This window comes from Chlorocebus sabaeus, chromosome 27 (assembly GCF_047675955.1).
Source record: "Chlorocebus sabaeus isolate Y175 chromosome 27, mChlSab1.0.hap1, whole genome shotgun sequence".
Lineage (NCBI taxonomy): Eukaryota > Metazoa > Chordata > Mammalia > Primates > Cercopithecidae > Chlorocebus > Chlorocebus sabaeus.
Genome location: NC_132930.1, coordinates 1,638,257 through 1,666,126, shown reverse-complemented (window position 1 = coordinate 1,666,126; position 27,870 = coordinate 1,638,257). Strand labels below are relative to the sequence as shown.

Genomic DNA, 27,870 nt, shown 5'->3' with positions numbered 1-27,870 from the left:
GCAGCCAGAGAGAAAGGTTGAGTTACCCACAAAGGAAAGCCCATCAGAATAACAGCAGATCTCTCTGCAGAAACTCTACAAGCCAGAAGAGAGTGGGGTTCAATCAACATCCTTAAAGAAAAGAATTTTCAACCCAGAATTTCATATCCAGCCAAACTAATTTTCATAAGTGAAGGATAAATAAAATCCTTTACAGACAAGCAAATGCTGAGAGATGCTGTCACCACCAGGCCTGACTTAGAAGAGCTCCTTGAAGGCATCACTAAACACTAAATACCAGACACTGCAAAAACATGCCAAATTGTAAAGACCAACGATGCTATGAAGAAACTGCATCAATTAACGGGCCAAATAACCAACTAGCATCATAATGACAGGATCAAATTCACACATAACAATATTAACCTTAAATGTAAATGGGCTAAATGCCCCAGTGAAAAGACTCAGACTGGCAAATTGGATAAAGAGTCAAGACTCATTGGTGTGCTGTATTCAGAAGACCCACATCTCTGATAAAACAAACTTTAAATCAACAAAGATCAAAAGAGACAAAGAAGGCCATTACATAATGGCAAAGGGATCAATTCAACAAGAAGAGCTAAGTATCCTAAATATATATGCACCCAATACAGCAGCACTCAGATTCAAAATGCAAGTTCTTAGAGACCTATCAAGAGACTTAAGACTCCCACACAATAATAACAGGAAATAAGAGAAGACACAAACAAATGGAAAAACATTCCATGCTCATGAATAGGAAGAATCAATATCATGAAAATGTCCTTACTGCCCAAAGTAATTTATAGATTCAATGCTATCCCCATCAAGCTACCACAGACTTTCTTCACAGAATTGGAAAAAACTACTTTAAACTTCAGATGACACCAAAAAGAGCCTGCAAAGCCAAGACAATCCTGCGCAAGAAGAGCAAAGCTGGAGGCATCAGGCTACCTGACTTCAAACTTTACTACAAGGCTAGAGTAACCAAAACAGCATGGTTTTGGTACCAAAACAGATATATAGACCAATGGAACAGAACAGAGGCCTCAGAAGTAACACCACACATCTACCACCATCTGATCTTTGACAAACCTGACACACACAAGCAATGGGGAAAAGATTCCCTTTTTAATAAATAGTGTTGGGAAAACTGGCTAGCCATATGTAGAAAACTGAAACTGGGCCCCTTCCTTACACCTTATGCAAAAATCAACTCAAGATGGATCAAAGACTTAAACATAAGACCTAGGACCAAAAAAATCCTAGAAGAAAACCTGGGCAACACCAGTCAGGACATAGGCATGGGCACAGATTTCATGTCTAAAACTCCAAAAACAATGGCAACAAATGCCAAAATTGACAACTATGATCTAATCAAACTAAAGAGCTTTTGCACAGCCAAAGAAACTATCATCAGAGTAAACAGGCAACCTACAGAATAGGAGGAAATTTTTGCAATCTATCCATCTGACAAAGAACTAATATCCAGAATCTACAAAGACCTTAAACAAATTTACAAGAAAAAAAGCAAACGACCCCATCAAAAAATAGGCAAAGGATATGAACAGACACTTCTCAAAAGATGACACTTATGCAGCCAACAGACATTTGAAAAAACACTCATCATCACAGGTCACTAGAGAAATGCAAATCAAAACCACAATGAGACACCATCTCATGCCAGTTAGAATGGCAATTATTAAAAAGTCAGGAAACGAGAGATGCTGGAGAGGTTGTGGAAAAACAGGAACGCTTTTACACTGTTGGTGGGAGTATAAATTAGCTCAACCATTGTGGAAGACAGAGTGGCGATTCCTCAAGGATCTAGAATTAGAAATACCATTTGACCCAGCAATCCCATTACTGGGCATATAACCAAAGGATTATAAATCATTCTACAATAAAGACACATGCACACCTATGTTTACTGCAGCACTATTCACAAGAGCAAAGACTTGGAATCAACCCAAATGTCCATCAATGATAGACTGGATAAAGAAAATGTGGCACATATACACGATGGAATACTATGCAGCCATAGAAAAGGATGAGTTCATGTCCTTTGCAGGCACATGGATGAAGCTGGAAACCATCATTCTCAGCAAATTATCAAAAGATCAGAAAATCAAACATCACATGTTCTCACTCATAAGTAGGAGCTGAACAATGAGAACACATGGACGCAGGGAGGGGAACATCACACACTGGAGCCTGTGGGGGGTTGGGGGCTAGGGGAGGGATAACATGAGGAAAAATACCTAAGGTAGGTGACAGGTTGATGTATCCAGCAAACCCCCATGGCACGTGTACCTATGTAACAAAACTGCAAGTTCTGTACATGTAACCCAGAATAAGAATAAGAATAAGAATAAGAATAAGAATAAGAAGGAGGAAGAAGGAGGAAGGAGGAGGAAGGAGGAGGAAGGAGGAAGAGGAAGGAGGAGGAGCAGGAGGAGGAGGAGGAGGAGGAGGAGGAGGAGGAGGAAAGAAGAAGAAGAAAGTAAGAAGAAAGTGGAATGAAATATTTGAAGTAATGAGAAAAGGCTGGATGTGGTGGCTCACACCTGTAATCCCAGCACTTTGGGAGGCCGAGGCGGGCAGATCACTTGAGGTCAGGAGTTTCGAGACCATCTGGCCAACATGGTGAAACCCCGTCTCTACTAAAAACACAAAAATTAGCTGGGCTTGGTGGTGGGCGCCTGTAATCCCAGCCACTCGGAAGGCTAAGGAAGAAGAATCGCTTGTAATTGGGAGGTGGAGATTGCAGTGAGCCAAGATCATGCCACTGCACTCTAGTCTGTGTGACAGAGTGAGACTCCATCTCAAGAAAAATAAAAAATTTAAAAATGAGGGAAAAAAAAAACCCACCAGCCTAGATTTCTGTATCCTGTGAAATTATCCTTCAAAAGTAAAAAAGAAATAAAAACTTCCTCATAGAAACAAAAATTGACAGAATGTGTTGCTGGTGGACCTGCCTTGAAAGAAATGTTAAAAGTAGTTCTTTAAAAATAAAAAATAAAAAAAGGAAAAGGAAAATTACATAGCTCAGAAACTCAGATCCTCAAGGAAAAACCCTGGAGAAGGAACAAGTGAAAGTAAATAAAAACTTTTCTTTTTCTTACTCCTAATTAACTTACCAGGAAACAGTTGTTCAAAATAGCAAGAGCAACAATGTATTAAATTATATATGCATACATATGTGTGTACATATATACACATATATATGTACATGCTTATGTAGAAGTGACATGTATCAGCAATGATACAAAGGAGAGGAGGGAGGAATCAGGATTATTTCGCTATAATAAGGTACTCACGCTACTGATATATACTGCAAGCTTTCGAGCAACCACTTAAAAGTAACACTATACCACTAACAACTTAGAAATAATACTGTACCACTAAATGTACATTGCAAACTCTCAGCAACCACTTAAAAAAGCAACAAAGAAATATAATTCATATATCAAAAAAGGAAAGAAAATGGAATCATATAAAATCCTCAACTAGTACCACAAAAGGCATAAAAAGAGTAGAAGACATAAATAGGAACAAAGAACAAGGGCAACAAATAGAAAAGAACAACAAATATTGTAGATATTAAACGAACTACATCAATAATCACTCTAAATATCAATGGTCTAAATGCACTGATTAAAAGAAACATTGTCAAGTTTGTCAAAGATCAGATGGCTGTAGATGTGTGGTATTATTTCTGAGGGCTCTGTTCTGTTCCATTGGTCTATATCTCTGTTTTGGTACCAGTACCATGGTGTTTTGGTTACTGTAGCCTTGCAGTATAGTTTGAAGTCAGGTAGCGTGATGCCTCCAGCTTTGTTCTTTTGGCTTAGGATTGTCTTGGAAATGTGGGCTCTTTTTTGGTTCCATATGAACTTTAAAGCAGTTTTTTCCAGTTCTGTGAAGAAAGTCATTGGTAGCTTGATGGGAATGGCATTGAATCTACAAACTACCTTGGGCAGTATGGCCATTTTCACGATATTGATTCTTCCTATCCATGAGCATGGTATGTTCTTCCATTTGTTTGTGTCCTCTTTTATTTCACTGAGCAGTGGTTTGTAGTTCTCCTTGAAGAGGTCCTTTACCTCCCCTGTATGTTGGATTCCTAGGTATTTTATTCTCTTTGAAGCTATTGTGAATGAAAGTTCATCCATGATTTGGCTCTCTGTTTGTCTGTTACTGGTGTATAAGAATGCTTGTGATTTTTGCACATTAATTTTGTATCCTGAGACTTTACTGAAGTTGCTTATCAGCTTAAGGAGATTTTGGGCCGAGATAAGGGGGTTTTCTAAATATACAATCATGTCATCTGCAAAGAGGGACAATTTGACTTCTTCTTTTCCTAACTGAATACCCTTGATTTCTCTCTCTTGCCTGATTGCCCTAGCCAGAACTTCCAACACTATGTTGAATAGGAGTGGTGAGAGAGGGCATCCCTGTCTCGTGCCAGTTTTCAAAGGGAATTTTTCCAGTTTTTGCCCATTCAGTATGATATTGGCTGTGGGTTTGTCATAAATAGCTCTTATTATTTTGAGATATGTTCCATCAATACCGAATTTATTGAGAGTTTTTAGCATGAAGGGCTGTTGAATTTTGTCAAAGGCCTTTTCTGCATCTATTGAGATAATCATGTGGTTTTTGTTTTTGGTTCTGTTTATATGCTGGATTATGTTTATTGATTTTCGTATGCTGAACCAGCCTTGCATCTCAGGGATGAAGCCCACTTGATCTTGGTGGATAAGCTTTTTGATGTGCTGCTGGATTCGGTTTGCCAGTATTTTATTGAGGATTTTTGCATCAATGTTCATCAGGGATATTGGTCTAAAATTCTCTTTTTTTGTTGTGTCTCTGCCAGGCTTTGGTATCAGGATGATGTTGGCCTCATAAAATGAGTTAGGGAGGATTCCCTCTTTTTCTATTGATTGGAGTATCTTTGACAAACTTGACAAAAACAAGAAATGGGGAAAGGATTCCCTATTTAATATATGGTGCTGGGAAAATTGGCTAGCCGTAAATAGAAAGCTGAAACTGGATCCTTTCCTTACTCTTTATACGAAAATTAATTCAAGATGGATTAGAGACTTAAATGTTAGACCTAAAACCATAAAAACCCTAGAAGAAAACCTAGGTGGTACCATTCAGGACATAGGCATGGGCAAGGACTTCATGTCTAAAACACCAAAAGCAATGGCAACAAAAGCCAAAATTGACAAATGGGATCTAATTAAACTAAAGAGCTTCTGCACAGCAAAACAAACTACCATCAGAGTGAATAGGCAACCTACAGAATGGGAGAAAATTTTTGCAATCTACTCATCTGACAAATGGCTAATATCCAGAACCTACAAAGAACTCAAACAAATTTCTGAGAAAAAAACAAACAACCCCATCAAAAAGTGGGCACAGGATATGAACAGACATTTCTCAAAAGAAGACATTCATACAGCCAACAGACACAGGAAAAAATGCTCATCATCACTGGCCATCAGAGAAATGCAAATCAAAATCACAATGAGATACCATCTCACGCCAGTTAGAATGGCAATCATTAAAAAGTCAGGAAACAACAGGTGCTGGAGAGGATGTGGAGAAATAGGAACACTTTGACACTGTTGGTGGGATTATAAACTGATTCAACCATTGTGGAAAACAGTATGGCGATTCCTCAAGGATCTAGAACTAGAAATACCATATGACCCAGCCATCCCATTACTGGGTATATACCCAAAGGATTATAAATCACGCTACTACAAAGACACATGCACACGAATGTTTACTGCGGCACTATTCACAATAGCAAAGACTTGGAATCAACCCAAATGTCCATCAGTGACAGACTGGATTAAGAAAATGTGGCACATATACACCATGGAATACTATGCAGACATAAAAATGGATGAGTTCGTGTCCTTTGTAGGGACATGGATGCAGCTGGAAACCATCATTCTCAGCAAACCATCACAAGAACAGAAAACCAAACACCGCATGTTCTCACTCATAGGTGGGAATTGAATAATGAGATCACTTGGACTCTGGAAGGGGAACATTACACACCAGGGCCTATTATGGGAAGGGAGGAGGGGGAAGGGATGGCATTGGGAGTTATACCTGATATAAATGACAAGTTGATGGGTGCTGATGAGCTGATGGGTGCAGCACACCAACATGGCACAAGTATACATATGTAACAAACCTGCACGTTGTGCACATGCACCCTAGAACTTAAAAAGTATAATTAAAAAAAAAAAAAGAAAAGAAAAATTGTCAGAGTGGATAAAAAAACAAGACGTAACTATGTTGTCTACAAGAAACCCACTTTAAATATAAAGACACATATAGATTACAAGTAAATGGATGAAGAAAGAGATGCCATGCTAACACTAAGCAAAAGAAAGTGGGAGTAGCTATATTAATTTTAGACACAGCAGACTTCAGAGCAAGGAAAGTTCTCAAAGATAAAGATTAGCATTACATAATGATAAATGGTCAATTATCCAAAAAGACATAACAATACTTAATGTGCGTGCATGCCTAACAGAGCATCAAAATTTGTGAGTGAAAAACTGATAGAATTACATGGAAAAATAGATGAATCCACTATTAGAGTTGTAGACGTCAACATTCCTCTATCACAAGCAAACAGATCAAGCCAGGCACGGTGGCTCAAGCCTGTAATCCCAGCACTTTGGGAGGCCGAGACAGGCGGATCACGAGGTCAGGAGATCAAGACCATCCTGGCTAACCCGGTGAAACCCCGTCTCTAGTAAAAAATATAAAAAAATAGCCGGGCGAGGTGGCGAGCGTCTGTAGTCCCAGCTACTCGGGAGGCTGAGGCAGGAGAATGGCGTAAACCCGGGAGGCGGAGCTTGCAGTGAGCCGAGATCCGGCCACTGCACTCCAGTCTGGGCGACAGAGCGAGACTCCGTCTCAAAAAAAAAAAAAAAAAAAAAAAGAAGCAAACAGATCAGAATCAGAAGCAGGCAGAATATCAGTAAGGACATAGCTGAACTCAACAACACCATTAATCAAATGAATATAACTAACATCTATAGACTAATTCAACAACAGCAGTTTACACATTCTTCTCAAACTCACATGGAACAGTCACCAAGATAGAACACATTCTGGGCCATAAAACAAAATTAAAAGAATACAAATATACAATATCTGCTCTCAGACCACAGTGGAATTAAACTAAACATCAGTAACAGATAGACAGGTAGAAAGTCCCAAAATACTTGGAGATTAAACAACACACTTCTAAATGACAGATGAACACTCAGTCATGTGATACCCTGCACCACGTCGGGACTCTTTAGAGAGTCCCCACTAGCAACAAGGTCCTCATAAGATGTGGTCCCTCAACCTTGAACTTCTCAGCCTCTACAACTGAGAAACATATTCCTTTTCTTTATAAATTGCCCAGTTTCAGGTAATCTGTTAGAAGCAATAAAAAACAGACTAAAACAGACTAAGACAGCTAGACTTCATTAAAATTTTCTGCTCTATGAACGGCACTATCAAGAGATTAAAAAGACAAGTCACAGACTGGGAGAAAATATTTGCAAAACCTACATCTGATAAAGTAGCATCCAAAATACGTAAGGAACTCTTAAAATTCAACAATAAGAACACAATCTGTTTTTTGTTTTTTGTTTTTTGAGATGGGGTCTTGCTCTGTCTCACAGGCTGGAATGCAGTAGCACGATCTCTGCTCACTGCAACTTCCACCTCCCGGGTTTAAGTGATTCTCCTGCCTCAGCCTCCTGAGTAGTTGGGGCTACAGGTGTGCACCACCACACCTGGCTAATTTTTGTATTTTCAGTAGAGACGGGGTTTCACCATGTTAGCCAGGCTGGTCTCAAACTCCTGACCTCATGTGATCTGCCCGTCTCGGCCTCCCAAAGTGCTGGGATTACAGGGGTGAGCCACCATGCCCGGTCACAACCTGCTTTTTTTAAAGGGCCAGACACATCACCAAAGATAAACAGATGGCAAATACACATGCAAAGAAATACTCCATATCATACACTATCAGGGAAATGCAAATTAAAAGCACAATGAAATACCACTACACACTTAGTAGAATGGATAAAATCCAGAGCAATGACAAACCAAATGCTGGTGAGGATGTGAGAGAAGAGAAACTGGTGGGAATGCAAAATGAAACAGTCACTTTGGAAGACAGTTTGGTGGTTTTTTACAAAACTAAACATATTCTTAACTCATCCAGCACTTACTCGTCGTTATTTACTCAAAGGAGATGAAAACATATTTCCACACAAAAGCCTACATATGGATGTTTACAGCAGTATTATTCATAACTGCCAAAATTTGGAAGCAAACAAGACATTGTTCTGTCGGTGAATAGATTTGATGAAAAAAAAAAAAAAAAGCAAGCTGTGGTACATCCAGATTATGGAATATGATTTAACACTAAAAGGAAATATGCCATAAAAAGCCATGGACGCCGGGCGTAGTGACTCACGCCTGTAATCCCAGCACTTTAGGAGGCTAAGGTAGGCAGATCACTTGAGCCCAGGAGTTTGAGACCAGCCTGTGCAACACGGCGAAGATTCATTCTCTATTTAAAAAATAGAAAAATGACCAAGCATGGTGGCTCATGACTGTAATCCCAGCACTTTGGGAGGCCGAGGGCAGGTGGATCACGAAGTCAGGAGATCGAGACCATCCTGGCTAATACAGTGAAACCCCATCTCTACTAAAAATACAAAAAATTATCTGGGCTTGGTGGTACACAACTGGAGTCCCAGCTACTCAGGAGGCTAAGGCAAGAGAACTGCTTGAACCCGGGAGGTGGAAGTTTCAGCCAGCAGAGCTGGCACCACTGCACTCCAGCCTGGGCGGCAGAGAGAGATTCCATCTCAGAAAAAAAGGAGAGGGGAGGGAAGGGGAGGGGGGAGGGGAGGGGGTACAGGGAGGGGAGGTAGAGGGGGAGGGGAGGGAGAGGTGGAGGGGAGGGGGAGGGGAGGGAAGGGGAGGGAAGGGGAGGGGAGGGGAGGGAAGGGGAGGGGGAGGGGAGGGGGGAGGGGAGGGGAGCCGGAGGGGAAGGAGAGGTGGAGGGGAGGGGAGACAGGGAGGGGAGGGAAAGGGGGAGGGGGGAGGGGGAGGGGGAGGGGGAGGGGAAGGGGAGGGGGAAGGGGGAGGGGAGGGGAGGGGGAAGGGGAGGGGGGAAGGGGAGGGAAGGGGAGGGGAGGGGAGGGGGAAGGGGAGGGGGAAGGGGAGGGGAGGGGAGGGGGAAGGGGAGGGGGAAGGGGAGGGGAGGGGGGAGGGGGAAGGGGAGGGGGAGGGGAGGGGGGAGGGGGAGGGGGGGAGGGGAGGGGGAGGGGGAGGGGGGAGGGGAGGGGAGGGGGGAGGGGAAAGGAAAGGAAAAAAGAAAAATTAGCCAGGCACTGTGGGACATGCCTGTAGTCCCAGCTACTTGGAAGCAGGAGGATCACCTGAGCCTAGGAGGTGGAGGTTGCAGTGAAACGAAATGGCACCACTACACTCCATCCCAGGCGGACAGAGCAAGGCCCTGTCTGAAAATGAAGAAGAAGAAGAGGAGGAGGAGGAGGAGGAGGAGGAGGAGGGGAAGGAGGAGGAGGAGGAGGAGGGGAAGAAGGAGGAGGAAAGAAGAAGAAAGAAGAAAGAAGACAACATGAAAGAAACTTAAGTGCATATTACTAAGTGAAAGAAGTCAGCCTGAAAACAGACTGGATGATTTCAACTCCATGACATTCTGGAAATGGTAAAACTACAGAGAGAATTAAAACTTCAGTAGTTGCAGGGGGGATGAAGGATAAACAGGTGGAGCCCAGGGAATGTTTAAGGCAATGAAGCTACTCTGTATACTATAATAGTGGATACATGTCATTAGAAGTTTGTCCAAACCCATGGAGTGTATGACACCAAAGAGTGAGACATAATGTAAACTATGGACTCTGGGTAACCATGATGTATCAATATAGCTTCATCAATTGTAGCAAATGTACCCCTCTGCAGGGGTATGTTGACAATGGAAGCTATGCATGTGTGGGAGCAGGGAGGAAATAGGAACTCTTTGTACCCTCCTCTCAATTTTGCAGTGAACCCGAAACTACTCTGAAAAGTTGTCTTTTTTTTAATGAGAAAGAAATTTTTACTTTATACCCTGTGTACCTGTTAAAGTCTGATGTTAATTTTTATTAGCATGAAGTCGTACTTAACACAATTTAGAGTCTTCATTTTACTTAACCAATCAGCACATAAAATGCTGTTGACCTTGAAACTGTTCCCCTCATTTGGCATCCAGGACACCACATTGCCTAAGTTTTCCTCCACTGGCCAGTCCTTCTCAATCTTCATTGCTAGTTCTTATTCTCCCAACTTCATCATGTTGGATACCCCAGGACGCAGTCCCTGGACCTCCTTTCTATCTATACTCCAACTTATCCAGCCTCACAGCTCTGAATATCATCTTTATGGTATTTAAAACAGATTGATATTGTCTGTTATTCCCTACTGTAACAGACCAACTCAGGACTGCTATTCATTTTTAGTATTAGTCATGCACTAGCACAATTCAATTCAGGCATTATTCATGCCTGAACAAAATAAAGTGCTCTCAGGTACCACCACTAGCACCAAAAAAATTCCAATCATTAAAACTACATACAATACCAATTTTTACAGAAATTTCAATTTGCCAAGAATGATTTTACTTGTCCCACCCTTTTGGAGGGTAATCTGAGATTTGTTTTATTTATTTATTTAATTTATTTATTTGAGACAGTGTTTCGCTCTTGTTGCCCAGGCTGGAGTACAATGGTGCGATCTTGGCTCACTGCAACCTCTACCTCCTGGGGTCAAGTGATTCTCCTGCCTCAGCCCCCCCAAGTAGCTGGGATTATAGGCGTGTGCCACCACACCTGGATAATTTTGTTTTGTTTTGTTTTGTTTTTTACTAGAGATGGAGTTTCATCATGTCAATCAGGCTGGTCTCGAACTCCTGACCTCAAGTGATCCACCTGCCTCAGCCTCCCAAAGTGCTGGAATTACAGCTGTGAGCCACCACACTCAGACAATCTGAGATGTTTAAAGGTAGAAAAGTAGAAAGAGAATTGAATCAGGGCAATGCTAATCTATTATGTATTTAAAGGCAGAAAAGTAGAAAGAATACTGAATTTACAAGTCTTTCACTAAATTCTTATCTAGGTGTTACTTTTCCTAGAAAAGCATGTCACAGGTAAAAATCACAAATCCAGAATCAGAACCGTAACAATTACAGGTGTTTAATAAGTTCAAAAGGGCTTAGAGATGACTTAGCTTGTTTTTTTCAAGCTTTTTTGTTTCAATATTAAGCTTCCATATAAGAACTCAAGAAAGGAAACCTAATCAAGATGAACCTCTTATTTAACAGATAGGGAAACCTACAGCCCAGAAATGTTTAGAGACTTGCCCATGGATAAAGCTCTCACTGGTAATACCAAGACCAGAAAGTAATTCTCCTGTTCCCTAATTCAATGCTCTTTCTACTTTTCTACCTTTAAACATTTCAGTAAATACTCATGTGATTAATTTTATGTGTCAACTTGGCTAGTCCATGGTACCCACATGTTTGGTCAAACATTATTCTAGATGTTTCTGTCCAGATATTTTTTATATGAGATTAACACTTAAATCAGTAGACTCTGAGTAAAGCAGATTACCCTCCAAAAGGGTGGGCTTCATCCAATCAGTTGAAGGCCCTGATGGAGAAAGACCTTTTCAGAAGGGGGAATTCTGCTAGCAGACTGAATTGCAACTCTTCCCTGGGTCTCCAGTCTACCCTGTAGATTTTTGACTTGTCAAGCCTCCACTATCAATTGGGCCAATTCTTAAAAATTTAACAACTCTCCCTTTCCCTCTGTCTTCCCACCACCCGCATATACATGTGTTTACTAAGAATGTTAAGTCTGTGACTAAATATATAGAAATAATATGAATTAGTGGGGGAGGGGGGTGACTGCTAATAAGTAAAAAATTTATTTCTGGGGGTGATATAAATGTTCTAAAATTAGACAGTGGTGATAGTTACACAACTCTGTAAAAATACTAAAATCCACTGGATTGTATACTTTGCAAAGGTAAATTTTATGGTGTATGAATTGTAGCTTAATAAAGCTATTATATATTGTTGAAAGGAAGGAGGGGGAAGAGGGAGGAAGAAAAGAAGTAAAGAAAGCCAGTCAGCCTGTGAAACTAAGAAGAATTATAAGTGACAAGGAAAAAATGTCAACTACTTCATAAATTAATATTTACTCTTTCAAAGTCATTGAGTTACACAGGGAGCCCCAAAGAAATGTTAGAGAATGGAATCAGAGAAAACCAACAAATAGTTGCAAAAGCCTGATTTTTTTCTTTTTCTTAAATCAAAGGCAGCAACGCAGTTAAATAAAAGCTGTGACATCTGAGAGATCAACTATAAACTGCATTAAGGAAAAATGTCTTAGTTAACGGTGACATGTGAAACCAAACTAGAGAACTTTATATCTTTCACTTGGAATAACTTTAACTGTTTTAAAAATCCTTCCCATACTTAGTCAAATCACAGGAATCATTTCAAACAACAAAAAGTTTCTAGTGTATTTACCATATTTGCACTATTTGCAAAGATTAAAATATATTATGAAATCCTCAATATCTCCCACCCATAATATAGTGTGAACTTAAATGATAGGTACTCAATATGAAAAACAGATTTTTTAAAAAAGGAATATGGTATGAATAGTGCTTCTATGTACAAAGAAGAAGACAAAGAGTAATAGATGTCCCAGTAAATTATGATTACATTGAGAAATTCAGCATAGCTATAACAAATTGTGCATTTGTAGGGATTGGCAAGAAATAAAGTCAAAAAGCTAGGCTGGAATATATCAGAAAGCAAAAAATGGGAATGCACATGTCAAGGAATTTAGATAGTCCAAGAGGACTTTTAATCAGGGGAGCAAAATCATCAGAATTGAGTTTTAGAAAGATACATACAGTGGCACATTCTAGAGGAAGAAAGACTTAAGAGAGGACAATAATTAGATGAGAAATTATAAAGGCCTGTCATAGGACAGTGACTATGAAATTGAAAAGGAAGGAAAATAGATTGAGACATTTAGAAGATGATCGATCTAAAGATGTCTAATGCAATGTAGGTACTCAGTATCTTGGAGTAGATAAAAAATATATATATGGTGGTTAAAGAAAGGGATGACTTGATTTCCATGAGTCCTGAATTAAGTACAACGTCAAAAAGAAAATTTGGAACTACTGGTAAGATATAAGTTCATTAAAAATCACTGATAAATGTTTCAAATCAATCAAGCACCTCCGTACATGAACAGCAAAGGCACGTACATTTGCATTTCCCACACGATGGGTCACTGTGGTTAGGAGTTGGCACAGCCCTCTTCTCTAACGATCTGGAATTCACTAGTACTAACTGGTCTACTTTTGACAGGTAGCAGTTGAAGAGTCATGCAGTGGTTTTAAAACAGGTCTGCAAATTCTTCACCACTCTTTCTACCAAAAGTTGGATCCATGTCCCCTGACCCTGGGCAGTCTGTGACTGCCTCCACAAACAGAATGTGGCAGAAGTGGTGCCAGCCTCTAAGGCAGGTCAGAAAACGCCACACAGCTACTGCTATGCACGTACGTACGGCTGCTGGGATTCTAGCTACTCTGAGGCCACACACCATGTAAAGAGACCACATCAAGAGACATTTAGAAAAGTCGCAGCTGTTTGACTCTTCCAAGGCCAGGTGTTAGACATGTGCATGAAGACCCCAGCCCAAGCCATGGTCTGACTGTAGCTTTGCAAGAGAACCCACATGAGAAATGCCTGGCGGAGCCTAGGCAACTCTCACATTTGTGAGCAAAATAAATTACTGTGTCTTTTAAAAAAGACTGTTTTAGGGTAGTTTTTCACAAAGCAATATTGATATCAAGGACAAGCCAACTGCTGGAAAAAGAGCAAAACCCTTCCCTGATCCTACAATGGGCTGGAAGATTGGGGAGAGGAGATTAGTTAATGAGAGAGGGAGGTTCCCTCAAACAAATATATTTCCCCTCTCCCCCCCGAAAAAAAAGATTCCAAGAAGAGAAGTAACAACACTCTTGCATTTGTAATTCATATGTTGGGGACTTAAACTAAAACCTCACAAGACAATACTTGTTGGAGATAATTTTAAAGTGAGTGATGGGGGAAAAAAATTCTCAAAGGTTATTTCCCAAGAAATAGAAAAAATCCTCAGGAGTGAGGATTGTATGGAAATGTTTTTCTCACCTAAAACAAAAACTGGTACTGTTGTAAACAGGATGCCAGTGTGAAAAAAGCAGTCATGATAGAATATTACTTTTACAATTATTTTATTCAAGTTTATATTTTACTCAGATTAAAATCAATATATGAATTCATAATCTATTTCTTGATACATCAGCAATATGGACTTTACCAAAGATCATCTCATTAACTTGAGGAAAAAGAAAATAAAACAGGATGAATTCAGTTCATAAAAGTTGTGAAGAATCCTGACAGTTTTTTTTTGACAAGGTAGGGTTCTACCTCATCTGGCTCCAATTCCAGTTGTTCCCACATATCTTTACAAATCATGTTTTCAGCTTTGGTTGCCATTAAAACAAAAGGGTGAAATTGTTGGGAAATAAAAAATAACATATGTATTGCTATATCAAAGAAATGGCCATGATCTCAACTTAAACCAGTCTTCCCATGAAAATTTACTCATAAATTCCATGCTTATAAAAAAGGGATAATAAAAGTGCTATTTTAAGAGGGTTTCATGAAGATTAAGAATGTTGCAAGCCCTCTGTAAGGATGGGCTTACTTAAAAATATTAAGCATCAGGCCAGGCATGGTGGCTCACGCCTGTAATCCCAGCACTTTGGGAGGCTGAAGTGGGCAGATCACTTAAGGTCAGGAGCTTGAGACCAGCCTGGCCAACATGGTGAAACCCTGTCTCCACCAAAACTACAAAAATTAGTGGGGTGTGGTGGTGTGTGCCTGTAGTCCCAGCTACTTGGGAGGCTGAGGCAGGGGGATCACTTGAACCTGGGAGGCAGAGGTTGCAGTGAGCCAAGACCGCATCACTGTACTCCAGCCGAGGCAACAGAGCGAGACTTCGTTTCAAAAAATAATAATAATAATTAAATAAAAATTATATATATATGCATCAAATTGGACTCTGACATCCGTTCCCCACTCCTGTAAAAAACAGAACTCCAAAGTTTTAGCTATAGGTATAGCTAGCCACCTGAACATTACATTTCCCACCTTTCCTTATAATTGCTTATGGCAATATGACAATGTTCTGGCCAAGCAAAGATAAAAAGTGCAGGTTGGCATCTGGAAAGGAGCACATGTACCCTCCTGGCCGGGATCTCTTTCCTCCTTCCTCCTGACAAGACAACAACTGCCCAGACACGGAAGACACATGTTAACTACATCACTTTTCCCTCCACCTCTCCCCAGCTACAGATGGAAAGTAGATATTTACCTTGTTTAAGCCACATAAAAAGAAAAAAATAAAAACCCAAGCATCAACTATGTGTCAGGCACTGTCCTAGGCAGTTGAGATGTATCAATGAACAAAATAGATGCAAAATCCTGCCCTCATGAAGCCCCATTGCTAATAATGGCAGACAATAAACAAGACATTATAATAAGTAGATTGTGAAGCTATCAGAAGAAAAAGTAGAGAAGAATCATGCAGTAGCAAGTGCGGGAGATGGGGCAGGGGTTGCAATTTTTAAGTAGTCAGAATACAAGTTGTCAAAAAGGTGACATTTGAGCAAAGATTGGAAGCAAGAGAGTCATCCAGGTAGACATCAGGAGTAAGAACATTCCAGCCACAGGAAGAGGTAAGGAAGGCCCGAAAGCGGAAACACATCTGGCATATTAGAGCAACAGCAAGGTGATAAGCAACATCATAACAGATGAGCAAGAAAACGGTAGGGGAAAAGGTCAGAAAGGCCGAGAGGGGCCAGATCAGGTAAGGCCTGTAGACAACTGTACTCCGAGGCAAGGAGAGAACCACTGCAGGATGGACAGCAGGTAATATGATCCACCATACATTTGAAAGAATCACTCTGGCTACTGAAACCAAGCAAAGGGTAGAGAAGCACAGAAGGAGGGAGACCTCTGGATAAGAGGCTATTTGTGACTGAACTGTTAGCAAAACTCTTGTCTTTCAGCACGAGATATTGGGTTTGGATTCAGTTTAACCCAGCTATTACTTCTGTTCCCCTGGAAACCATACAGGCAGAATGTCAGTTGTGTTACTAGGCAACAGTGCTTATGGTAAAAATGACCCACTGGTAAACTGCGAAGGGACTTGGAGAACTATAAAGCACCTGGCGCTGGCCATAGCTTAGGGCTTCTCTTAGTGTAAGGACTCCTGTAACTGGCCATGTGCCTTGTCAGGATCCTGGAAGCTCATGGTTGTCAAGCGAAATAATAACTTGTGGAGGATGGGGCTCCTAAGCCATGTTAGTGATATACCTACTTATGTGATCCTCATTACTCACAGCTGGGCTTCACCCAGAAGCAGGGAGTGGCACAGAGAATGTTCTGTCTGTTCTATTTGTGGACTGCTACAAGTACCCCCACCAAAGAGAAGACCTGGAGCTTCCCTGATGGTAAGCCGTGTTTCCTGTCCCATATCCTCCCAAGTGAATCTGATGTCAAATGTGGTCTGTGGCAATCTGTAGGTCTGTCTAGTTGAACCCTAAGAAACCTCCCTGGGCCAGGCACAGTGGTTCATACCTGTAATCCCAGTACTTAGGGAGGTCAAGGCAGGAGGACCACTTGAGGCCAGAAGTTCAAGAGCAGCCAAGGCAAAATAGTGATAACCTGGTCTTTATAAAAAATATTTTTAAATTAGCCAGGCATGGTAGTATGAACCTGTAATCCCAGCTATTCACGAGGCTGAGGCAGGAGGATCACTTCATCCCAATAGTTCAAGGCTATAGTAAGCTACGATCATACCACTGCACTCCAGCCTGGTTGACAGAAGACAACTCCATCTATTAAAAAATAAGAAAGAGAGAGAGAGAGAGAGAAGAAAAAAAGAAAGAAAAGAAAGAAAAGAAAGAAAAGAAAGAAAGAAAGAAAGAAAGAGAGAGAGAGAGAGAGAGAAAGAAAGAAAGAAAGAAAGAAAGAAAGAAAGAAAGAAAGAAAGAAAGAAAGAAAGAAAGAAAGAAAGAAAGAAAAGAAAGAAAGAAAGAGAGAGAGGCTGGGCTCAGTGGCTCACACGTGTAATACTGGCACTTTGGGAGGCCAAGGTGAACAAACCGCTTGAGTCCAGGAGTTCGAGATCAGCCTTAGCAACATGGGGAAACCCCATTTCTACAAAAAATACAAAAATCTGCCAGGCGTGATGGCATGTACCTGTAGTCCCAGCTACTCGGGAGGCTGAGGCAGGAGCATTGCTTGAGCCTGGGAGGTTGAGGCTGCAGTGAGTTGAGATTACACCACTGCACTCCAGCCTGGGTGACAAAGTCAGATTCCATCTCAAAAAAAAAAAAAAGAAAAGAAAAAGAAAAAAAGAAAGAAAAGAAAAGAAAATTAAAACTCTCTGGGTAGGCACTGCTCTATTGCAGTAACCCAAGCAAGCAATGGTAGCAGCCTGGAAGAGGATGCTAGCAGTGCAAATAATAAAAGTAGTAAGACTGTAAATAAAATTAAAAGGAAGAGCCTATAGGTTCTTCTAACGAACTGAATGGGGGATGTGAGAGAAAGAGAAAAGTTATCGATAACTGCAAGATTTTTGGCCCAAGCAACTAGAAAGATGAAACAAAAAAATATGGAGAGGGAGCTGGGGATCAAGAGTTCCATTTGACAAGTTAATCTTGAATTAAGAGTCATTCTTCATTTCACTTTCTCCCCTATGACCCAAGATGGCTACAGCAGCTCCAATTATCATGAGCTTACATTACTATATCCAAAAGGTGCATACCTTATAAATTCTAGGAAACCAGACTCCCAGCAGACTTCCCCTGTGTATCACTATACCTAAACCAATCATTGGCAAGGGGAATGGAACTGACTTCAGGCTGAGCAACACTTATAATTGCCCCCTTTGGGCTGAGAAGGAGCACGTGAAACATACAAGCACTAAATGCCTAGACAAAATTAGCAAAGGAAAGAGAAGAATTACTAACAGGTGCAATACCTGTTAGACAGGCCAAGGGTATTAGATGGACAATCCATATAGATGCTAAAATCATCCCAAAAAAAAGAAAATCAGTAATAAAATACAGGTACAAAATAAGATAGGGAATCAGCTTAAAAATGAATGAGAGCAAATGACCTCCCCTCTATTCTATGAAAAAAAAAATAATCTAGACAATTTCTATGAACTTTCACTGATGAAGATTCTAAATAATTTGAGAGGAAAAAATATGAATTAAGAATCTGACTAAAATCACAAACTCTGAACTATACAAGACAGAGAGCACTGTCTGAAAAATTTCCAAAGTAAAATAATTTGGCTTAAACTTATATATCCCAAACGATTAAACAAGTGAGAAGGCAGAATGAAGACATTTCTAGGACATCATTTCGGGGAGTCCTTTAGCGAAACAAGGATGGAAACCAATGAAGTCTGACAAGAGATACAAAAGAAACAGTGGAAATAATCCAAGAGTATAATGAAAAAGAAGTCCCAGAATGGCAGCTGTGCAGCAGGAATAGACAATAATTCATCCCATTAAAACAGAGAACTAGTGAGTTCCATGAAAGGAAAAAAGGAATGGATTCTATTCAAAAGACAGAATAATTAGCAAGCTGACTTAATGACAGGAATGCATATTTCAATTAAAAATAAAAGACACACAACAGAAAACTGCAGCAGAATGTTGCTGGTTATATATCCACAGCCTTCCTCCCTTAGGCCTTGCTAAAGAGATTCAATTTTATTTGTTATTTATTTACTTATTTATTGGTCACTTGATTTCCTAAGCACCTGTTAGGAAAGGCAGCCCCTCCCCTAAACCCATTGGATGAATCCTACAGGTCTGAACTAATCCTGAAAATCCCACTCTCCTTTGCCAGTGATTGGTTTAAACCAATGAAACATACAGGAAAGTCATCTGGGAAGCTTCTTGAAAGACTTTCCTCAAGGATAAGATGAGAGATCTGATAGGGGGTGTGGGGGATCTGTCATACAGAATATTACTGGGCAAATAGTGAATGTGAATACGGACTATATACTGGACAATAGTATTATATTGTAGTGGATGTGGAGGTGCACCACTCGCATCCAAAAGACTCACTGGCAGGTGTGAGGAGGACGGGTAAACTGAGAGCTCTAGCTGTTAGCTTTATTTGTGTTGGCATTAGTTTTCAAGAGACTTGCACATTCTCTGGACAGCCTCCAGCTGTTTTATAACTAAGAAAGGTAGTGGTATAGACCAATTTCTGCCCAATGAGAAACTCCTCTAATGAACCATCTTGACTCCGGATCTGCCCCTGGAGCTGGTAGACAAAGTATAATCACAATCCGACAGCCTCATCTGTCCAACCCTGCTTCCACCTTTTACTTTTGTGCAATCATAATTCTGCCTTGGCATTTGCTTCAACAATTAACAATGAATGTTACATTTCCTGAATTTAATCATCGTTGCACGAATGATCACATTGATAAACTCCTTTTTCTTTGGTGATATGTGCTGAAGTATTTAAGGTAAAGAGTCATGATATCTGTAAGTCTCTCAAAAGATTCACCAAGATAAAAACTCTAGATCTACAACTAGTTATACAGGCAAAGATAAAGAAAAAAGCAACTTGATAAAATGTTTATAACTGATGAATATAGGTGAAAGCTAGATGAGTTCACATTACCACTGTCACAACGTTTCTGTACGTTTTAAAGTTTTTCAAAAGTAGGTTTACAAAAGGGGAAGATCCAGAAGCAGCAGCCCCCAACGTCTTCTATTCCCTTCTTCCTGCCTTTTAGCACAATGTGAGAAACAGATGCTGGGAGCTATAGCAGCTACTAGCAGTAAGAGAAGGTCAGGGAAATCAGATGGCACCTATCGTTGGAGAGTCTGTTAACTGCAGCCAAAAACAACCAAAATGATATGGTGGTTGGGGGGTCAGGGAGAGTGGGCAGGGCAGAAGGGGAGGATGAATTATTCAAGAAAGTCATAATTCAAGTGTGGAAAAAAATATGACATGATTTTTAACAACCGATGGATTGCGGGGAAAGAAAATCCATTGACTTTGATAATACGAGATCTTTCTTCTATTGGCACAGGGTCATGACATTAAACTAGTAAAGGATGTGCCTATAACTTACTACTCAGTTCTACAATGAGTATTTACATAAAAAATTTAGGCTCAACATAAAAATAAAGCACCAGTGACTTCAAAGTTACAGAAGTAATGTTTACAAGCTTGTCAGTATAAAAGGTACAGCTGAGATAAGTTATGGGGGAAGATGGAGAAAAGAAGGATTTCAATTTGAGTCCCGTCACAAGACTAGGAATCTTCTCTGAACATATTCTAGGTGACTCATTTTTTAACTGTTGTTATTGCAATATAATTCATATACCATAAAATTCACCAATTTAATCATCATTTTAATTGGGGGTTTTAATTGGGCTATTCATCTTTTTATTACTGAGTTGTAGAGTTTTCTAGGTACAAGTCCCTTATTAGACATGATTTGCAAATATTTTCTCCCATTTTCACTTTGTTGATAGTCTCCCTTTAAAATACAAAAGTTTTTAATTCTGATGAAATCCAATTTATGTCTAATATTTAATCCTTTGTTGTCTGTGCTTTTGGTGTCTTAAGAAAGCTTTGCCTAACCCAAAGTCACCAAGATTTGCTCATATTTTCTAAGAACTTTATAATTTTAGCTTTCTCATTTAGGTCAATGATCCATTTTGTTAATTTTTATGTATGGTATGAGAAAAGAACCCAAATTCATTCTTTTGCATGTGGAAATCCAGCTGTCTCAGCATCACTGGCTGAACAGATCACCCTTTCCCCCCACCGAATTGTCTTGGTGCCCTTGTCCAAAAAAAAAAAATTATTAATTAAAAAAATTCAAGGAACCATAAATGTAAAGACTTATTTGTAAACTCTCAATGCTATTTAATTAATCTATATGTATTGACACTTTATAAAAACGAAGGTAAAATCCACTAACCATCTTAAAGTGTGCAATTGAGTGGCATTAAGTACATGCATTTTACAACCAACAACTCTCTTTCCAAAACATTTTCATCACCCCAAAAGGAAAAAACCCCATATGCATACTAAGCAGTCATCATTCTTCCTTGTTGCTGGTAACCACACCACAAATTTGTGTCTCTATGGATTTACCTGCTCTGGATACTTCATATGAATGGCATCATACAATATGTGATTTTTTTTTTAATGTTCATGCACTTTGTAACAGTTAGTACTTCATTTTCATGGCTGAATAATACTCCATTGCATGGATATACCCTATTTCAGTTATTCATTCATCAGCTGATGGACATTGGGTTGTTTCTACATTTTAGCTAACATAAATAAGGGCTGCTATAAACATTCATGTACAAGTGTTTCTTTGAATACCTGTTTTCAATTATCTGGGAGTATATACCTAGGGTAGAATATTTGAGTCATATGATAACTTCACATTTAACTGAGAAACCACCAAACTGTCTTCCACAGCATGTGCACCACTCTCCATTCCCATAAGCAATGTGTAAGGTTCCAATTTCTCCGTATCTTTGCTCACACTTGTTATTTTCTGGGTTTATTTTTATTTCTTTATTCTTTATTTTATTTTACTTTTTTTTGAGACGGAGTCTCACTCTGTTGCCCAGGCTGGAGTGCAGTGGTGTGATCTTGGCTCACTGCAGCCTCCGCCTCAGCCTTCCAAGTCACTGGGACTACAGACGTGAGCCACCAGGCCTTGCTAATTTTTGCATTTTTAGTACAGATGGGGTTTCACCATGTTGGCCAGGCTGATTTCAAACTCCTGATCCTCAGGTGATCCACCCGCCTCGGCCTCCAAAAGTGCTGGGATTACAGGCATGAGCCACTGTGCCTGGCCCTGAATCGTTTTCAACTGTGACAACTGGAACTGAACACAATACCCTGGGTGTAGCATTGTGTACAGAATCATGTACATTGCAGAGTAATGTAAGACTAGCACTCTCCCTCTTCTCAACCTCCTCCTTCTATTAGTCTAGACTATGATTCTGTGAAGCCCTCTGGTAGTCACATTTTATATCCAAATTGAGTTTATTAATTACAGTATTAAAGTTGTTTGTATTCAGTCACATCTCCCTCACTCTTGTAACTGTGCAGTTGGTTTTTTAACCCATATATGAAACTTCACATCCAGCTCCACACTAAGTTATCCCATTAGCCACGGCCCACTATTTCACTCAGAAATACTACTTCCATTCAGTGAACCCTAGAAAATTCATTTCATCCAGAAATTTGATACACATAGCCTCAACATTTTCATTCACATCATTACAAAAAATAGTGAATTTCCACATGCCACTAGAAATTTCTCTCCAGTTGTCACCAATTCATTACTCATTAACTTTTGAGGTATGCCTCAACCAATCACACTTCCACCTAACTGTATGGTCAGCCAGCCAACATTATTCACCTGACATTATCTCCCTTGTCAGAGAGAAACTTTGCAAAATCTCCAGCTGAAATCCAGTTATACTGTATCTTATATGTTCTCCTGACCCACACTCTAATTATCCTCTCTAAAAACAAGGCTAACCTAATTGTCTTTACTTAGGTCATGTGATACTTTTCTTTAAAAATGTAATCAAAGCCAATATTTTTAGCACATAAAGCACAATAACCTTAGATTAGCTCATACTAGGCTTCAAAACATACTGATTCTTATACCAGCATTAAAATTATAAAAAACAGTATGTATCACTCAAGGCAACACAAGGAATTATCTCATGCATTCTACTTGAGACTATCAAGACAAATGTGTCAATTTATTGCAACTTAAGTTTATAATTTATTTAAATTCTACGAGTCTTTCCTCAACATCAAAAATTCAATTAAAAAAAAAAAAAAAAAAAGGGCCAGGTTTGGTGGCTCATGCCATCAAATCCTAGCACTTTGGGAGGCCAAGGAAGAGAATTGCTTGAGCCCAGGAATTTGAAACCAGCCTGGGCAACACAGGGAGACCTCGTCTCTACAAAAAATGAAAAATTAGCCAGGCCTGGTGGCACATGCCTGTAGTCCCAGCTACTCAGGAGGCCGGGGAGGGAAGAGCTGCTTGAGCCTGGGAGGTCAAGGCTGCAGTGAGCCAACCCTGCACCACCACACTCCAATCTAGGCAACAGAGCAAGACTTTCTCTCAAAAAAAAAAAAAAATTAACTGGTAAACTTTTGTTTCTAATAATGTAGATTTTATTAAAACCAATTTCCATTAATTCTTTTAAGAGCACATTCCTCACTCAAATCACTCTCACAACACTGTCAGATATTGTTCCAGTCTAAAATGACCTCTATTTTGCCCTTCCTGTGATACCTACTGTCTCTATCACTCACTCTGACACTAAGCCATCTGATGTTTGGTATTTGTTGCTTGTTAACTGTCTGATAAATTGCTAATTGTCTACAACTGGATCCTTCAGAGAAGTGACTCCTCTCATACTATTCTAACTTCACCACAACCATCATAGTGTTTATTAGAAGACATGCACTCAAATACTTACAGTAGTTTATATCACATATAATAAATCCAATAAAGAATTAAAATTGACAGAAGTAGCTCATGCCTGTAATCCCAGCACTTTGAGAGGCGGAGGTGGGAAGTTTGCTTGAGCTCATTAGTTCAAGACCAGCCTAGGCAACACAGTGAGATCCTGTCTCTAAAAAAAATTTTAAAAGTCCCCAGGTGTGGTGGCACACACCTGTAGTCTAAGCTACTTGGGAAGTTGAAGTGGGAGGACTGCTCAAGCACAGGAGGTTGAGGCTACAGTGAGCCATAATTGCGCCACTGCACTCCAGCCTGGGCTACGGAGTGAGACTCTAAGGTAAAAATCATCTGATATCTCTGAAGACATTTAAGGTTGTCTGGTTCACCTGGGTAACTGTAGTGTGGTGACTAATAGGGAAAGCAGGCTCAAGGAGAGGACTCCCCAAGACAAGGCAGCTCTGTGCATATTTCAAGGTAGTGGGAAAGAAAAAGAAACAGAAAAGAACTGAAAATGAGAGGTGAAGAAAAATGTAAAAGAAACAGCCTTCTGGGGTTCAAGTGAAAAGAAAATGGACACCTTTTTCTCTGAAAAAGGGAAACTAGATGTGTTGTAGTAGACAAGGGTTAAGGTTAGCAGGTTGTTAAGAAATAAAATGTTTATTTAGCTACCAATATGTATGTCGTAGGCACTATACCAGTTTCCCATTGCTGCTGTAACAAATTACTACAAATGTAGTGGCTTTAAACAGCACACATGTATTATCTTACAGTTCTGGAGGTCGGAAGTTCAAAACAGGTCTCACAGCTAAATTCAAGATGTCAGCTAAGAATCCATTTTCTTGGCTTTAGAAGTTTAGAGGCTGCCCCACTTCCTTGACTCAGGGATGGCTGGCTGATTTTTTAAATTTTTTTTTGTAAAATAAGGGCTCGCTGTGTTGCCCAGGCTGGTCTCAAACTCCTGGGCTCAAGTGATCTTCCTGCCTCGGCCTCCCAAAGTGCTGGGATTCCAGGTGTGAGCATCCCGCGTCTCGTCTTGCTGGTTCTGACTCTTCTGCTTCCACTTTTCAGGACCCCTGTGATGACATTACGCCCAGCCAGTAATCCAGACTAACCCCCCTATTACAAGATCAGCTGATGAGCAACTTTAATTTCATATAGTGCCTTCATTCCTTTTGCCATGGAACATAACATGCACAGGTTCCAGGGAGTAGGATGTGGACATCTTTGGAGGGTTCTTATTCTGCCTAGCTTATCACTATGTTATGTGCATCCTTTACATCTTATTTGATCCTCATAACTCTAAAGGAAATTTTTTTCTCATTTTATACATATAGAATCTAAGGCAACCCATGTAATTTTTGGACACTTTAAATAACTTGACCTGAAGTACAATAGAATCAAGATTCAGAGACTGCACCCTTCATCAGTCTATTTCTGAAGCCCTCGCTTTTTTTTTTTTTTTTTTTTTGAGACAGTCTCTCACTCTGTGGCCCAGGCTGGAGTGCAGTAGTGCAATCTCAGTTCACTGCAACCCTTTGCCTCCTGGGTTCAAGAGATTCTCGTGCCTCAACCTCCCAAGTATGGCATGTGTATTAATTTTCACTTTACATTCTAATTGTTCTTTGCTATTATATAAAAATAAATTCACTTTACATTGATTTTATAATCCTGTGACCTTGCTAAATTCATTTATTCTAATCATTTTTTCTAGATTTTGAAGAATTTATTTTAGGGTTGTCTATACACACTATTACATCATCTGCAAATAAAGAGTTTTACTTCTTCTTTTCTAGTTCACATGCCTTGTTTTTTTTGTTTTGTTTTGTTTTTTTGTTTGTTTTTCTTGCCTTATTTGCAAGCACTAGAACCTCCAGGGCAATGTTGAATACTTTTAGAATAACCTTGTCTTATTCTTGACCTTAGGGGAAAATGTTGTCATTCATCATTAAGTATGATATTAACTGCAGATTTGTTTGTTTATTTATTTATTTAGAGACAGACTCTTGCTCTGTCGCCCAGGCTGGAGTGCAATGGTGCCATCTCAGCTCACTGCAACCTCCACCTCCTGGATTCAAGTGATTCTTATGCCTCAGCCTCTCAAGTAGCTGGGACTACAGTCGTGCTGGGACTGATTACAGGCGCGAATCACCGCCCCCGGCCACCCCAGCTACCCTCACTACTCTCTGTTATTACTGTGTGTGTGTGTGTGAGAGAGAAAATGAAAATATACAAAAAGGATCTTCTTGCTTTCTACTTCAACCAAAACCACTTTCTCCTTCTGTCTCCTGATATTTGAGATCTCTGTGCATAATTTTCTTTGAAAGAAAAATTTTACATTTCTACTTTTCACCATGCTACATTCCATGTAGGCTTTGGTGAATGAGAAGAGGCCATAAGTTAAGAAACAAGTGTAAAATTATATGAAAAGGTGACACAGATGTGACTATCCAACATATTTATATAAATTGTGGGTGCATAATGGTGTTATATCAATGATTGATTATAATTGGTCCCACAAGATTATAATGAAGCTGAAAACTTCCAAAAGCCTAGTGACACTGTAGCCATAGTAACATTGAAGGGCAATGCACTACTCATGTGTCTGAGATGATGCTGATATAAACAAACCTCTGTACTGCCAGTCATATAAAAGTGTACAGTAATATCCTAGGCCCTCATATTCACTTCACCACTCACTGACTCACCCAGAACAACTTCTAGTCCTGTAACTCCATTCATAAGTGCCCTATGTAGGTTTTTCAATCTTTTATGCCCTATGTTTACTGTACTTTTCTTTGTTTAAAAGTATTTAAACGAGTATCTAAACATAGAAATACTTATTTGTTACAATTGCCTACATTGTTCAGTACAGTAACATGTTGTAAAGGTTTGTAGCCTAGGAGCAAGAGACTATATCATACAGCCTAGATGTGTAGCAAACTGTACCATCTTGGTTTTGAGTAAGTACATTCTATGATGTTCGCACGATGATAGAAATCACTAAGGACACCTTTCTCAGAATGTATGCCCATTGTTAGGCGTATGGCTACATCTCCGCCCAAAGTGATGACAGGCGGTGGGGCCTGAGGGAAGTAATTAGGTTATGAGGGTAGAGCCCTCATGAATAGGATCAGTGCCCAAATCAGGAGAGGCAAGAGAGCTCACTAGCTCTCTTTCCACCAAGTGAGGATGCACAGAGAAGTCCAAAGTCTGCAACCTGGAGGAGGGTCCTCACCAGCATCCAACCATGCTGGCATGCAGATCTCAGACTCCCAGCTGCCAGAACTATGAGAAATTAATTTCTATTGTTTATGAACCATCCAGTCTATGGGATTTCGTTACTGCAGCCAGAACTGACAAAGACATTCCCCAAAGTTTAATATATTGGCCTCAAGATTACGAACATTTTAACATATCTTGACACACTGAGCTTATTCTTTTGCAGGATCCCATCAACCATATGTGAATGTATTAACATCCTTCTTAAAAAATGATTACTAGGGTAATATAACTGACTTCCAAGTGTCCCTTCTCCTCTAATAATGAACTCTTGTGTTGCTTCTTGGCCCATTCCTAAACACTTGGGTAACAATAAGTTATACTTTTAATGTCCCTAAGGAAAGGTTACAGACACAGGATGGAAATCAGGGAGAGGGTATGTGACAGACGGCAGAAGCTTTGGTGTTGAAGTGATTTGGCAAATGTCTTCGATGTAACTTATGCCTCTAGAGGAGCAATTTTTAATCTTTCCTGTGTCCTGGGCCCTGCCCTGAGAATCTGATAAAAACCACAAACCTCTCACTGGAAAAATGCACATGAACACACACTAAAATTTTTCATACAACTTATTTTATTGGATTTTAAATTGATCACCATCACAGACCATATAAAACTAGTCTTTGCAAGAATTTGTGCATGTCTCATTTTTAGTTTTGTGCCAAAAGTTGCTCCATCCAGGAATAAAATCCAAAGTATACAATAAAACAAATCAAGCTTTAATTATTTTCAACAAAAATATACCAAAATAATGATGACTCTGGCTATGAGACTTCTGGCACAAAAGCATGGTTCTAGGAAAAGACCCAACCTTTTATACTATTCTCCAGGGAAAGCTAGGAAAAACGCAGGTGTTAAA

The 27,870-nt window shown here is 39.9% G+C and overlaps 1 protein-coding gene across 10 annotated transcripts in view; it reads right to left on the bottom strand.

Annotated features, from left to right (window-relative positions):
- Window positions 1-27,870, bottom strand: part of FRYL (FRY like transcription coactivator) — a 283,769-nt gene that overhangs the window by 238,270 nt on the left and 17,629 nt on the right. The gene's annotated exons all lie outside the window — the stretch shown is intronic.